The sequence below is a fragment of the Borostomias antarcticus genome, assembly GCF_949987555.1.
Source record: "Borostomias antarcticus genome assembly, contig: scaffold_57, whole genome shotgun sequence".
Lineage (NCBI taxonomy): Eukaryota > Metazoa > Chordata > Actinopteri > Stomiiformes > Stomiidae > Borostomias > Borostomias antarcticus.
Genome location: NW_028176574.1, coordinates 483,319 through 496,611, shown reverse-complemented (window position 1 = coordinate 496,611; position 13,293 = coordinate 483,319).

Here is a 13,293-nt window from a genome sequence, read left to right as displayed (position 1 = left end):
TGGGCAATCTTTGTATGGACATGGAAAGCGATAACTGCCCCTAAGATGCCCGTGAGTCTGCCTAATATGTTGTAACAACAAATACCTGCTAGCTAGTTCCAAACCGCACTCTTTGCACTTCCACATTCATAATCCTGAAAAGGAGAAAAAACTGAATTAGCACATATCACATAAACAAATAGGAAGGATATAAATCACTTTGTTCCAGCATTGTGCAAGTTGCCAGTTACTTACCATCACTAAGAGGTTGCCACAAATCTTGGCTCGGTAGGCTACTCTCACCTTCGTAACCCTGAGGAGAAAAGAGAATTATCATATAAGATATTGTTCTTCTGCCACAGGATGATCACTTCACCCTGCCTGCCTTCCACTCACCCACGCCCGTCCCTGGACTCCAGCCTCAATTTCCCAATAAACTTTCCCCCAATAGGGTTACACTGTGCCTCTACCTCAGTCATGCTTTTGGATTCAACGTTGCCAACCTAACACAAAGGTAAGCATTGGGTAGGAATAGTGTAGGTTTAGAACTAGCACAGTACGTGATTAATCATTCTAACCATTACTGTAATTAATCTAACCATTTTTTTCCACAGGGCATCAGACAGGTAGGTACTAGGATTCATATTAGGAAGTGTAGGTTTAGAACTTAGCATGGTAAGTGATTAGGTAATGTAATAATTCTAACCATTACTGTAATTAATCTAGCCATTTTTTTCCACAGGGCATCAGACAGGTAGGTACTAGGATTCATATTAGGAAGTGTAGGTTTAGAACTTAGCATGGTAAGTGATTAGGTAATGTAATAATTCTAACCATTTTACATGTTTTTCCCCACAGGGCTTAAGACAGGTAGGTACTGGATTCATAATAGGACCATGATCTTAATATTTCCCCTCACATAGTACTAGACTAGCTGGCGGTCTCATGTCACAGAAATGCAGAAAATTATTTTTGCGTCTTGCTGAGGCCAATTCACAAAGTAATAGCATAACTATAAAAAAGTTAACTCATGCAGCTTTAATATTTCCCCTCACATAGTACTAGGCTACCTGGCCATCCTGTGCTAAAGTCCATCTCATGTGCAAGACTATTTCAGAAAATGGCGTCCCAAAATGTGACACGTGTGCCAAAATATATCTGTCCTGCGCCACCACGAGCTCTTTGCTATGCCGACGCTAGCATTCCGGACATTCCTCCGTTTCGCGGGTTGTCCGGGACAACTCGGAATGTTAGCAATAACTAGCTAACGGTGGTAACGCCCCCCATTAATAAATTAAATTAAATGCCAAACTATTTTGCTAGCTAACGTTACTGAGCGAAGACCACACATCCAGTAAGGTCTACTAGCTAGATAACCTCCTAGCCAGCTAGCCTATCAAATTAACGGAGCTGAACGGAGCAAAATTCGCCTCGCTAGGTCGCTAGCTAACACTCGGTAAGTTAGCTAGTGCTAGCCAACTAGACAGACACTCGGTAGTTTTACAAGTGTTATAGCGAGCTAGCAAGGCGAATTTTGCTCCGTTCAACTCAGTCCAGTTGACAGGCTAGCTGACTAGGTAACATTAGCTAAGTTAGTCAGCTAGATGTTAGTGCTAGCTAGCACTAACGTTGGTACCACTACGGCAGGACTAGCTAAAGCTAACGTTACCAGTAGCTAAGGTCTAGTTAGCCTGAAAACGGCATCAAAATTTGCCTCGCTTATCACGGCTGTTGCACATATTTCGGTCAATATTACGGAATGCACGTTATTTGACAGCGAATTACATTTTCAACTACTAAAAAAACTGAATACTACTTACCAGAAGGAATGGACTCGCGGTTAACGGTGTCTTGCCAGAGAGCGGTTGGCGTGCGGCTGCAAAGGGGACGTGCATCGAGAACCGCCAAGAAAAAAGCTCTCGTGCCGTTGTTTCGCACATGCGCAAAGGGCGCCCCACCCCCATAAAACTCATTTCTTTACCGTTGATCTAATTCAATAAATATCATAAGTGAAGTGATTAATACATTTTATGTTACATCAATTAAATATATATACATATATATTTAAAATAGATATATTTAAATAAAGCGAACAATATTTAAATGTGTCACATCTAAGAAGGGCTTGAATCATTTTTTTGAGTGTAGTGATTGTAGGCTAGGCCAAAAAGGTACGTCTTGAGATCTTGCTTGAAGACCTCTGTTGTTTCGACCCTTCTTAGGCACTCCGGCAGGGTGTTCCAGAGGTTGGGGGCATAGAAACTAAAAGCTGCCTCTCCGTCTTTCTTGGTCCTGGCTTTTGGGACTGTTACGAGTTCAGTACCTGAGGATCTGAGTGGTCTGTTGGGCATGTACCTGACAAGCATTTCTGAAATGTTTTCTGGTGCGTGACTGTGGAGAGATTTATAGACTAGTAATAGTATTTTAAAGTCTATTCTAGAGTTGACAGGTAACCAGTGTAGTGATTTAAAGGCTGGTGTGATGTGTGCCCTGCGTCTAGTCTTAGTGAGGACTCGTGCTGCAGCATTCTGTATCATTTGTAGCTTAGAGATTGCTTTCTTTGGTAGGCCTGATAGTAGAGCATTGCAGTAGTCCAGCCTGCTTGTGATGAAAGTATGCATTAGTCTTTCGGTGTCAGCCTGAGAGAGAAAGGGTTGCACCATGGCAATGTTCCTTAAGTGGTAAAAAGATGTCTTTGTAATATTCATGATGTGGTTTTCGAAATTAAGATCTGAGTCAAGTATGACACCTGGGTTTTTAGCCTGGCATTTGGTGTCAATTTCCAGAGTTTTTAAATGTGCAGATAGTTTCTCTCTTTCAGCTTTTTCTCCAATGATCGGTACTTCTATTTTGTCCTGGTTTAGTTGGAGGAAATGATGTGACATCCATACATTTATATCCGTAATACACATGACAAGGCAGTCAATCAAGCTGTAGTTACTGGGTGTTACAGAAATATAGAGTTGGGTATCATCTGCGTAGCTATGGTAGCTAATGTTGTGCCTCCGGATGACACTGCCAAGGGGCACCATGTACAGGCTGAAGAGTAGAGGTCCTAGGATCGATCCTTGGGGCACCCCACAGGTCATAGGGATCTTTCCTGAGCTATGGTCACCGAGGGCAACGAAGAAATCACGACCGGTTAGATAGGTCCTAAGCCAATTAAGGACTGGACCGGAGAGGCCAACCCACTTCTCCAGTCTTTTGATGAGGATTGCATAATGTATAGTATCAAAGGCTGCACTCAGGTCCAGGAGGATGAGAACAGAGAGCTCTTTGGAGTCAGCATTAATTCTGAGGTCATTTACAACTTTGACTAATGCCGTCTCTGTGCTATGATGGGCGCGAAAGCCGGACTGGAAAAGGTCAAGCGTAGAACTTGTAGCTAGGAAATCATTAATCTGTTTGAAAATCATTAATCTGTTTGAAAACAATAGTTTCCAGAATTTTACTCAAAAAGGGAAGGTTGGAGATTGGTCTAAAATTGCTAAGAACTGAAGTGTCTAAGTTGTTTTTCTTCAGCACGGGTCTCACCAAAGCAGTTTTAAGTATTGGTGAGAAGACACCTGTAGATAGGGAGTCATTAACAATGGCTAAAATGTCATAGGATACAGAGTCAAAAATTGTTTTGAAAAAATCAGTGTGGATGGGGTCCAGCAGGCTTGTGGAGGATTTGAGTTTGGATACTACTTTTCTCAACATTTCTGTGTCCACCAGTGTAAACAAGCTCATATGTCCATTACATGGAGGAAGAGGATCTGTGAACAGGATGCATGGCCTTTCCTGGGTGACTTTCCTCCTAATATTCATAATCTTATCTCTGAAGTAAGCTGCAAATTCCTCACATTTGGAGGTAGAGAGCAGGTTATCTGGTGTTTTTACGGCAGGGTTTATTAGGCTATCAATTGTTGAGAAGAGCACTCTTGAATTATTGCGGTTGATAGATATGAATTTTGAGAAGTGGTCTTTCCTTGCATTTCTTATTGCTTTATCAAAGGCAGCGAGATGTTCTTTGAGAATATCATGGTGGACCTGTAGCTTGGTCTTTCTCCATATACGCTCAGATCTTCTGCAGGTTCTCTTTAGTTGAATTGTTTCCTCATTTCGCCATGGAGCTTTATGATTGGCTGTGATCTTTTTCAGTTTAATAGGTGCTACAGAATCCAAGGCTGCCCCTACTCTGGTGTTAAAGGCGGATGCTAAGTCTTCAATAGTGCCTGACGGCCCCACTTCTGGAGTTGATAAATTGTTTGTGATCATTATTTCTCTAAAACTATCGGATACTGCGGAGGTAAGATAATGTTTCTTGATAAAGCGCTAGTACTACTTTTGACTTTAGGAACCAATGCAGTGAAGAAGATACAGAAATGGTCAGAGAGAGCGAGGTCACTAATAGAGACGACAGTGATAGTCAGGCCCTTAGTAATCACTAGATCAAGGGTGTCATAATTTGTATGGATGATGGACTGTTAAGGCTAGTTATGGGGGCTCAAATGCACGACACAGGAGGCAGGAAGCTCTTTGCCCAGCAGTGCGTTTATTGCTGGAGCTGGGAGGGAAGGTAGTGCCCGGATGGCTCAGGTTGGGAGCCTGGCAGGCTGGAGGTTGAGGCCGGTTGGAGCAGCTGCAGTGGGTGGCGGGCAGAGTGATGGGCAGGCATGCCGGATCACAGCATACCTGGTCGTTCTGTAGGGAACACGGAGAGACGAGTAAGCCTTGAGGTGCGGTGGTCCAGAGAGCACACAAACACATATATAAGCAGAAATACTTTGTTTAACAACTACGATACTTGCCAGGCGTTTCTTAGGGAAGATCTGGCGATGAATGGCTGGAGAAACCGGCATCTTGTAGGTAGAGGGGGTTCATGAGAAGGTGGCAGCAGGTGTGCAGTGATCAGGCCATAAGCTCATTCGCCCATCAGCTCAACTCATTTCAGCTGTCGTTGGAGCGCCCTCAGTGCCCGTGCCGAGCTGCAGGGGGCGTGTGAGGTAGGCACAGAGGTGGAGGGTTGTGGAGAGGCGGAGGAGGGGGGCGTGTGTGGAGGTGAAACCATAACAATGGACAGGAGTTCTGAATATTCGGTAGAGAAGGCAGGGCATTGTTTAGGAGGCCTATACACGGTTACTGCCAGAACTGGGGGCTGGCATTTTAAGAACATAGCGTGGTATTCAAAAGAGGTAAAATCATCAAAGGAGATGATCCTGCAGCTGAGGGCATCTGTATATAACATAGGTATTTTAGGAGCACTGTACTGTATCGTATTGATAGCAGTAGCCAGTGCACTGTGGCATCTTGTAAAACTGAAGTTACTATGTGTAGGAGTACTGTACATGATAGCAGTAGCCAGTGCACTGTGACATATTGTAGCCTACCTTTTAGCCATATTATCATCATATTGCTCAAATGTAACATGCTCTATCAAGTTAATAGCCAAGTTGAAATGAAATAAGACCTATTAGGGGACTGAGGGTATGCAGTGTATGCTGCCCGTGACAGAAATCATCAGCATTAGCCTACTATGTTCCCTGTACGCTCCAGATAGCCCACTTCACCATCTATGTTCAAGGGAGCCAAAGCGTAAAACTACGCTCTCTACTGGTTGGGTTCACACAACCGCCCCATCTTTTGCATTGGGAGAAAAACTTGAAATAATTATAAATCGATATCAATGGATTGACAAAGCCATAAACTAGGCTACTAACAATATCAAATTCCGCCGCAATAATGTGCGGTTTCTCAAAGGTACTTTTTATTTCTTTAATTTAGGTCTACGTTGTAGTTATTTTACAGAGAGAACTACAACGATCCCTCTATTGTATTTTAGATTGCTATTCTTGCACTTTGCCTTCAGCACTAGATTATGCTCTTAGTCACTTGTTTCAGAAAGGAGATGCACTTGTGAGTTCTGGCAAGTAGCCTAGTAGGCTAGTAGCCTACATTGGCTTTTCCTACGTTAAATGCAATTATTGTTAGTTGCTTTGGATAAACGCGTCTGCTAAATTACTGTAATACAATGAGATCTAGGCTACGGATCCGGGCATCTGTCGCGTTTTGAGAACTTCACTGGAGAGTGCAGCTGATCAGAGCACTATGTTGGTGTGCTTCGTAAACATGATTCAATTGCTCTTGAATTATCTGTATGCCGAGATGAATCCAGGTTTGTCCACCTCTTGAAATTTGGTCGAATTTACTGACCGCTAGATCAGTGAAACCCGGGGCTGCCAAGTCTCAGACACGCATTGCAGCCTATTCTCACGCTCACTCGCCACGCTTCACAATTCTCACTCGGAGAAATGACAAACCTCAAAATAGCCTAGGCTACTACCAATTCAATGGCTATGGGACTCTTTTTTTTATTATTACTTGAACGAACGCTAATCTCGCCTCTCGGTCGTCCTTCGCGCTCAAAGAACGCTCCCCAAATCTACCTATCGGGGAGGAGAGAGGGAGCCGTCCCGGTGGGGGGAGAGGGGGGTTGGTGCTTGTGACTACACTTAGTGAACGCTTTGCTTAGCAACCACTCGCAGCAACCTCGCCTTTTTATTAATTACACCCGTGTTTACCTAATGTAGATATCCTATTTCAAAAATGCACTCATCAGTCCGACTCCAACACTTCCACACCCCTATCAAGACCACTAGAGGGCGCCTCGCCACGTTACATCTCCCATTGCTTTTATGATGTCATAGTAGACGTTGCTGACGCAGACACTTAAACAGTCAGTGATCCATTCCACCTCATCAGAGTAGCTAGTGACTTCTGGATTTGACACACTGACTTAGAGAAAACAAGTAAGTCCATAATGGGGATAAACTTTAGAGTAAGAATTTTCTACAATTATTCTGTATTCATTCTTTGACAAAAACACCCCCAATTGAAGACAGAATAGAGTACATATTGCTCTCTGAGCTTTGTTTAACCAAGTTGTCATATAAATTATGTGTTGATACTGGTTGATTAGAGGACTAGCAGTGATGGCTCTGGGTAATATGAGATCCTGGGTGAACCTCCTCTTCATCAGTGATCTGGTGAATAACCAGTTGCTTTATAGGACTTCAGTCAGACTGGGGCAGATAAATATAATAATAATAATAATAATAATACTTGATTCTTTTGGTTTCTGTTTGGTAAAGTGTTATCCAGCTAGGCCTACCGTGCTGTGTTGGAAAGTCCTGTATATCTAAATATAGGCCTAATGTGCTGCTAGGTATAGGTCTATTGTGCTGTATTGTAAAGTACTTGTATACAGTAGCTACAGTAGGTATATGACTACTGTTGTATGTTGTAAAGTGCTGTACAGCTAGGTATAGACCTACTGTCCTGTGTTGTAAAGAGCTGTATAGCTACAGTATGCTCGCTGTGATATGAAGTGGTATCAATCAATCAATCAATCAAAGCTGTATTTGTATAGCGCATTTCATACCCAGTGTTAGGGTTTTGATGGAGGACCCAAGAGCAGACACGATTGGGGTGAAAGGCGATGGTCAGGCAGGAGCGGGGTTGTCGTACAGGCGTGGGTCAGGCAGGAGCAGGGTTGTCGTACAGGCGTGGGTCAGGCAGGAGCGGGGTAATCGTACAGGTGTGGGTCAGGCAGGAGCAGGGTAATCGTACAGGCGTGGGTCAGGCAGGAACTGGATACTGGGAAGACAGGGAGAACAGGGTAAGGCAAGGTTCAAAAACAGACGAGGCAGGGAGCTAGAGACGTGTACCCACTAGGTTGGTTGGTCAACGATCTGGCACAGAGGGCTGTGTGGACCAGTTTCTTATCCTGCTGGCGATTGGCTGATCAGGACCAGGTGCGTTGATTGGCTGATCAGGACCAGGTGCGTTGAGGTGTGGAGGAGAGGCAATCAAGGTGACGCACGGCAGGTGTGGATCGGGTGCGTGTCTGGCTTGTGACCGCAGACGTGCCCGCAGTTCCCGCTGCAGGCTCTGGGAGGTGCTGGGGGAAACGGAGTCCGGCACTGGAGAGACAGGGACAGGCTGGGGACCAGCGTCAGAACCGGGGCTCGGGCCGGGGTCAGGGGGCTGAGGAGGTGGACGAGGCTGACGCGGCGGTGCCGTGACAGGACCCCCCCCTCTACGGGCGCCTCCTGGCGACCGACCGGGCTGGCCAGGATGGTCACGGTGGAAATCCCGGATGAGAGTCGGGTCCAGAATGAACCTGCGGGGAACCCAACTCCGTTCCTCAGGCCCATAACCCTCCCAGTCCACCAGATACTGGAGTCCCCGGCCCCGCCGACGGACCCTCAGCAAGCGCCGTACCGTCCAGGCAGGGTTGTCATCGATGATCCGGACCGGTGGTGGCGGGTCTCCTGGTGGACACAGTGGGCTGACAGAGGCAGGCTTGATACGGGACACATGGAAGGTCGGATGTATCCTCATGGCGGGAGGCAACTTGAGCCTGATCGCTGAGGGGTTGACTATGCTGTCGATGACGTATGGGCCCAGGTACCGGGGTGTCAGCTTACGGGAGGATGCTTGCAATGGGATGTCCTTGGAGGATAACCATACACTCTGACCTGGTTGGTAAGCTGGAGCTGGGACCCGGTGGCGATCCACGTTACGCCGGCTGCGGTGGGCAGAGCGGAGCAGGGCGGTTCGGGTCTCTCTCCACACCCTGCGGCAGCGACGGATGTGGCTCTGGACTGAGGGCACGGTGAGTTCCCCCTCCTGCTCAGGGAACAATGGTGGCTGGTAGCCCAGAGAGCATTCAAAAGAGGACAGACCAGTGGAGGCATTGGACAGGGAGTTGTGAGCATACTCAACCCAGGAGAAGTAGTCGCTCCAGGCGGACGGGTTCCGAGTGGTGACACAGCGCAGCGCATTCCCAAGGAACTGGTTGGCCCGTTCAGCCTGCCCGTTAGTCTGGGGGTGGTAGCCGGAGGACAGGCTCACGGTGGCTCCAATAGCCCGGCAGAACTCCCGCCACACTTGGGACGTAAACTGGGGTCCTCGGTCCGAGACAATGTCCACGGGAATTGCCGTGGAGCCGGACCACATGGGTCACCAGGAGAGCCGCGGTCTCTGAAGCTGAGGGGAGCTTGGATAGGGGCACAAAATGGGCGGCCTTAGAAAACCGGTCAATAATAGTTAGTATGGTGGTGTTACCATTGGACAGAGGGAGCCCGCACACGAAGTCCAGCCCGATGTGGCTCCAAGGGCGGCCAGGAACAGGCAGGGGGCGTAGCAGACCGGAGGAGGGTTGGTGCGACGCCTTGCTCTGGGCACAGACTGTGCAGGCCTGGATGTATTCCCGGGTGTCAGCTGACATGGTGGGCCACCAAAAACGCTTCTTAAGCAGAGCCAGGGTGCGGTTGACCCCTGGGTGACAGGCAAGCCGGGATGCGTGGACCCACTGGATGACCTGGGAACGGACTAGATCAGGCACAAACAGTCGGTTAGGGGGGCCGTTACCTGGGTCCGGTTGGCTCCTCTGGGCATCCCTGACCACGCCCTCGATCTCCCATGTGACCGCGCCCACCACACAGGAGGGAGGTAGGATCGTGTCAGGCTCTGCGGCACTCGGTTCCGGGGGAGCAAATTGGCGTGACAACGCATCAGGCTTGACGTTGCGAGACCCCGGCCGGTAGGTGATGGTAAACCGGAAGCACCCGAAGAACAGCGCCCACCGGGCCTGTCTGGGGTTTAGCCTCTTGGCGTTCTGGAGGTTAACCAGGTTTTTATGATCTGTCCACACGATAATTCCGCCCCCTCCAACCAATGTCTCCATTCCTGCACGGCCAGCTGGACAGCGAGCAGCTCCTTGTTCCCCACGTCGTAATTGCGTTCCGCCGGTTCAAGGCGGCGAGAGAAGAAGGCGCAGGGGTGGAGCTTGTCGTTGGAGGCCGATCGCTGTGACAGGACCGCCCCCACTCCCGTGTCCGATGCGTCGACCTCCACGACGAACTGACGTGAGGGGTCTGGTTGGGTAAGCACCGGGGCAGAGGTGAAGAGTGCTTTCAAGGCCCTGAACGCAGCGTCTGCCTCGGGTGTCCAGGAGAAGGGAGTGGTCCTAGAGGTCAGGGCCATCATGGGGGAAGCAACTCGGCTGTAGTCACGGATAAACCGTCGGTAAAAGTTTGCAAACCCAAGAAACCTCTGTAGCTCCTTTCTGGTTGTGGGGGTGGGCCACTCGACCACTGCCCTGATCTTCTCTGGGGTAGCCTTCACCTGACCCTCTCCAATGATGTACCCCAGAAACTGAACTGAGCGGACATGAAATTCACACTTTTCAGCCTTGACAAACAGCCGGTTCTCCAGGAGTCTTTGGAGAACCTGCCTGACGTGCTTGACATGCTCCTCCGGGGAACGAGAAAAAACAAGGATGTCATCCAGGTAGACAAAGACAGAACGGTTCAGTAGATCCCGGAGGACGTCGTTGACTAGGGCCTGAAAAACAGCAGGGGCATTGGTCAACCCAAAAGGCATCACCAGATACTCGAAATGTCCAAGGGGGGTGTTAAAAGCAGTCTTCCACTCGTCTCCTTCTGTAATCCGAACCAGATGGTAGGCGTCCCTGAGGTCCAGTTTGGAAAAGACAGTGGCGCCTTGGAGGGGCTCAAAGGCAGAAGCGAGGAGAGGCAGGGGATACTTGTTTTTAACAGTTATGCTGTTCAGAGCCCGGTAATCAATGCAGGGTCGTAAGGAACCATCCTTCTTACCGACAAAGAAGAATCCGGCACCTACTGCAGAGGACGATGGCCTGATGATGCCAGAAGCAAGAGAGTCCCTGATGTAAGTTTCCATGGCCTCTCTCTCAGGACGTGACAGGTGGAACAGACGGCCTGAGGGCAGAGGGGCCCCAGGGAGGAGCTCTATGGAGCAGTCATAGGGGCGATGAGGCGGTAGGGAGAGAGCTCGTTGCTTACTGAAGGCCTCTCCAAGGTCGTGGTAGACAGGGGGCACCTGGGACAGGTCAGGAGGCTCAATAGGGGCAACAGCGCCCTCTGCTGGGGGACGGGCAGATGTGAGGCAGGTACTGAGGCAGAAGGAACTCCAGCTGACTACTCGGTTAGAGGACCAGTCGATATGGGGATTGTGTTGTTTTAACCACGCATGGCCAAGCACTATGGGACTCTGAGGGGACGTGATGACCAATAGGGACAAGGACTCGCGATGGTTTCCAGAGATGACCACGCTCAAGGGTTCGGTGACATGCGTAATGTTGGCTAGGAGTCTACCGCTAAGGTCGTGCACGGTAACAGGGGGCTCTCTGGGGAGGGTGGCAATACCCGCCTGGATTACTAGCTCTGCGTCGATGAAATTGTCGTCGGCACCTGAGTCAACAAGGGCGAGAACTGAGATGGGCCGTTGGTTCACAGTGATGGAGACGTCGAGGTGCATCCGCCCCTGGGCATCGACACAGGAGGAGCCATTGGAAAGAGAGCCCACGTGCCCTAGCTTGGCCATGGGGGGCGTGGGTGACAGGGCACAGCCCACCGGTGAACCCACTCACTGGTGGGCTTGGGTTTTTGGCCGAGCGGGGCTGGAAGCACGGCCATGACCTGGTTGACCGCAGTAGAAACAGAGGCGCTCGCTCACACGGCGAGCGCGTTCAGCCTCGGAGAGTCGTGCGCCGCCCAACTGCATGGGCTCGTTCTCGGGGGCGGAGGCATGTGGCGTCGTGGTGCGCTGAGGGGAGAGCGCTTCATGACGTGGCGAGAGCTGAGAAGGCGGGTTAGGGGAACGCTGGCTGGGAAGCCTAGATGGAAAACCGGACGTGCGGCTTCTTTCCTTTCTACGCTCCCTCAGGCGGTGATCGATTTTGATAGCCAGGGAGATTAGGCTGTCAAGGGTAGTGGGCGTGTCCCTGATTAACTCGTCCTTCAGAGTCTCGGACAGGCCCGCACGGAAAGCGGTCTGTAAGGCGGTATCGTTCCACCCGCTATCCGCGGCTAGGATCCTGAACTCTATGGAGTACTCTGCCACGCTACGGCTACCTTGTTGGAAGTTCATTAAACGTGAGGCTGAGTCGTGACCAAGGGCGGGATGATCAAACACTTTTCTGAACTCCAAGCTGAATTCAGCGTAAGACCGGAGACAAGCCGCGTTAGCTTTCCAGGTGGCTTCAAACCAACTAAGGGGCGGACCGGTAAGTAGGCTAGACACGAAGGCTATCCTTTCGGCGTTCAGTGAATACATGCTAGGCTGGTGAATAAAGATGAAGTCACATTGCATTAGAAATGACCCACAACGAGCCAGATCACCGTCATACGGCTTGGGACTAGGGAGGTTAGGCTCACATCGGGATGCAGTCACAGGGGCTGGGCTAGCTGCCAGGGCTCCGGGTGCAGGGCCCTCCCCCTGGGCTGCGGAGCCCGTGGATATGACCAATTGGCTAACCTGCTCGCTGAGGGTTTGCATGGTAGCGGCGATAGTGTGCAGGCTTTGCTCCGACTTGGTTACCTGGGCCGACAGGCCTTGCATATTGGCGTTGAGAGCCCGCATCGCTGTATCGGCGTCCCGGAGTAGAACGCTGTGTTGTCCCACGAGAATCCCTCGGGAGGTGACGGCCTGCCGGAGGCCTGTGTTGTCCGCTGGGTCCATGTTGGCCGGATCGTTCTGTTAGGGTTTTGATGGAGGACCCAAGAGCAGACACGATTGGGGTGAAAGCCCGTAGGCACGTTTATTGAGATCCGGGGAGAGGCAGGCAGTAACGTGGTCCGTAGACAGGCGTGGGTCAGGCGGGGATGTGGTAGTCGTACAGCCGATGGTCAGGCAGGAGCGTGGTAGTCGTACAGGCGATGGTCAGGCAGGAGCGGGGTTGTCGTACAGGCGTGGGTCAGGCAGGAGCAGGGTTGTCGTACAGGCGTGGGTCAGGCAGGAGCGGGGTAATCGTACAGGTGTGGGTCAGGCAGGAGCAGGGTAATCGTACAGGCGTGGGTCAGGCAGGAACTGGATACTGGGAAGACAGGGAGAACAGGTTAAGGCAAGGTTCAAAAACAGACGAGGCAGGGAGCTAGAGACGTGTACCCACTAGGTTGGTTGGTCAACGATCTGGCACAGAGGGCTGTGTGGACCGGCTTCTTATCCTGCTGGCGATTGGCTGATCAGGACCAGGTGCGTTGATTGGCTGATCAGGACCAGGTGCGTTGAGGTGTGGAGGAGAGGCAATCAAGGTGACGCACGGCAGGTGTGGATCGGGGGCGTGTCTGGCTTGTGACCGCAGACGTGCTCGCAGTTCCCGCTGCAGGCTCTGGGAGGTGCTGGGGGAAACGGAGTCCGGCACTGGAGAGACAGGGACAGGCTGGGGACCAGCGTCAGAACCGGGGCTCGGGCCGGGGTCAGGGGGCTGAGGAGGTGGACGAGGCT